General features: G+C 37.8%; 1 long non-coding RNA gene across 1 annotated transcript; it reads left to right on the top strand.

Moving 5' to 3' along the window:
- The first annotated feature begins 799 nt into the window (after positions 1–799).
- Positions 800–1332, top strand: LOC139561257 (uncharacterized). The gene is made up of 3 exons (XR_011672096.1): positions 800–903; positions 1029–1103; positions 1203–1332. It is a non-coding gene; the product is annotated as an uncharacterized lncRNA (long non-coding RNA).
- Positions 1333–2923: the final 1591 nt, after the last annotated feature.

Here is a 2923-nt window from a genome sequence, read left to right as displayed (position 1 = left end):
ATCTGACTGCACAATCCACTGTCTCATCAGCCCAGCCAGGCAATTTAGAAACTTGATCTCCACTATAAAAAGCATCTAGACATTGTCTAATTTATTTTAAACTACTGTGACATTTAATTTTCAACAGTGGATATTCATATAAACCTTGCTGTCTGTCTCTCCGACATGTGCAACATTATTTCAATATTCAAATTCGATCTCCGGTTGTCCCATAGTAATGAAAGTGTCAGGAGTCGGGATGAGACAGACAGGTAGGCAGCTTTTCTTAGCCAGTCGAAATCATGAATCAGCATCATTTTTATGGATATATACAAAGAACTATCAATAGAAAACATAAAACAAAACAAAGTGCAGCTAGCTTGTCTTTCCAGCTTCAGTATGAAGTGATTGTGTTAGCTGTGTTGTTGGCTAGCTCCTCTGAACAACAGTGTCCTGGCGAGAGAGCACATTTTCTATGCCAGTTAAAATCGCGCATCAATAGCTCATTGTTATGGATGTATCCAAATAAATGTCACGAGAAAATGTCACTTAAACAAATACAAGTGCATCATTATTTGAATATGTTGGTAATCCGCTGTGTAAAAGTGATAATGCCTTCGAAGCCAGTGTTTGGAGGACATATTGGTGAAATGAGGTGACATCCTTTTTTATTTGATTTTATTTTTAACTTTTTGGAGTTTCACCAATATATCCTCCAAACACCGGCTTCGAAGGCATTATCACATTTCCCAATGTTTCTTGAACTTGGGATTTCATTTGAACCTATCCTGTATTGTTATATAAAATGCTGATAATGCTAATGAAAATGCTAATTCGTTTTGTCATGTATTCCCCCAGAATGGATCAGTGTCATTATCATTACCAGTATCTATTCAATTATCCCCTACGCCCATATTATTATAGGTAAGTAGAAGTTACTTTGAAATGAAATACACTTTGTACAAATAATGACAATAATGAAAAACAAATAGTGAATGCATCTCCATCGTTGAAAAAATTCTGATACGCCTTGTTCTTTATCCCCCCAGCATTGATCTTTCTCATCATCCGCTGTGTTGTTACAATTATTGTTTCAGTTATCCCCTTGGTCCACTTTGTCATAGGTAAGTAGTAGTGAAGAAATACCATTTCGCAAAAACATTATTGCATAACCATTATGCAAAAGCTACCCTTCTAAAATTCCCTTACCTCTCAATCTTTAGGTGCTGAGTGCTTCAATGACTGCCCTGTTATGTTCTTCATCCCTATCTACCTGATAGGGTTGGGATGTTTTTATGTGGTCCTGGTGTTACTGTCTATGTTTATGGCCATCAAAGACTGTCAAGGGTTCTGCTCATGGGTCATAAGGATCAGTCTGCTCATTCTGATGTTCTGCCTCTTTGCTGGTGAGCGAGATTCCCAATCCAGACATATGTGGCACTGTTTGAACTTATTTTGAAAATGCATCCTTTCTCCCTTCCTTCAAGGAACAATCATGGCACTCCCTTACCTGGGTCTTGTATATAACAGTTTATTATATGAAAAGCTATATGTACACGTTTATTATACACTGAACAAAAATACAGTATACAGAACAAAAATATATACGCAACATGTAAAGTGTTGGTCCCATCTTTCATGAGCTGAAATCAAAGAACCCAGAAATGTTCAATACGCACAAAAAGCTTATTTCTCTCAAATGTTGTGCACAAATTTGTTCACATCCCTGTTAGTGAGCATTTTATACTTTGTCAAGATAATCCATCCACCTGACAGGTGTGGCATATTTTGTCACACAACAGCAATTTCAGTAATTTCCACCAGAGCTGTTGCCAGAGAATTTGTTAATTTCTCTATCATAAGCCCCCTCCAACATCGTTTAAAGAATTTGGCAGTAAGTCCAACCGCAGACCACGTGTAACCACACCAGTCCAGGACCTCCACATCCGACTTCTACACCTGCGGGATGTTGCCTTTATATTTTTGTTCAGTATATTTTAGCTAGCTTGATAAGCTAGCTTACATTGCTAATAGTAAAGTTAGCTATCTTGCTTAACATTGAAAATCGGGTACAACTAGCTACATTATCCATATGGTTGAAAAGGTGAAAGGTCTGTGGTGAAAGGTCAGTTCTCTCAGTTTCCCATTTGTAATCATGACTTGGAGGGTCATTCATGTGAAATTTCCAATTCGGAAATCCAAACTTACAATCACTCCAACAGCATGTAAACACCCTACTAGACTCATAGAGTCTCCAAATTTGATACATAGGTTCCTCTCCTTACAAGGAAGAAATTTGTTTCAGGGATCCACCATGATCCAAGAGCTGTGAGTCCAATTTCAACTGATGGTGGTATTATGACACCGGCTTGGACTCTGTCAATAATAATATTATAAATACAAATATATTATATTTATACATTTATTTCCCTACCACTTTATCTACTATAGGTAGTGGGGTTGTTTTCGCTGTATTTCAAACAACAAGCTACAACCCGACCCTCAGCGACAGGAGCTCCAACCAGACCATTGCCAACGAGAGCTACAACCATATCTTCTGCAGTGGGAGCAACAACCAGTCCATCACCAACCCAGAGTACTGCAACAAAACTCTATACCTGTTTGCATTCTCTACCTCTCTGATATGGATCCTTATGGTTGTTTTGTTAACGGTTGGCCTCAAGTTCTATGGATGCGTCCGAATTGAGATGATCTTTAAGAGCTTGGGGTTGTGGTTGTTAGGTCATGACCCTATTTATTTGTGTTTCGAAGATTCTACTATACGATAAGAAACAGTAGTCATACTCATATGGAAGCTATTATGAAAGGTAGCCCACAGGTGCTTTAGTTGATTGTTTTTTTAAACTTTGGATTACATTTTTGGGGGATGAGAAAACATCTTCAGAGAACTTGGAACGATTAAAAGTGGATAAAAAGTATTAAT

Source organism: Salvelinus alpinus, chromosome 31 (genome assembly GCF_045679555.1).
Source record: "Salvelinus alpinus chromosome 31, SLU_Salpinus.1, whole genome shotgun sequence".
Taxonomy (NCBI): domain Eukaryota; kingdom Metazoa; phylum Chordata; class Actinopteri; order Salmoniformes; family Salmonidae; genus Salvelinus; species Salvelinus alpinus.
The sequence above is the reverse complement of the archived record's forward strand: the minus strand, read 5'-3'. Positions and strand labels throughout refer to the sequence as shown.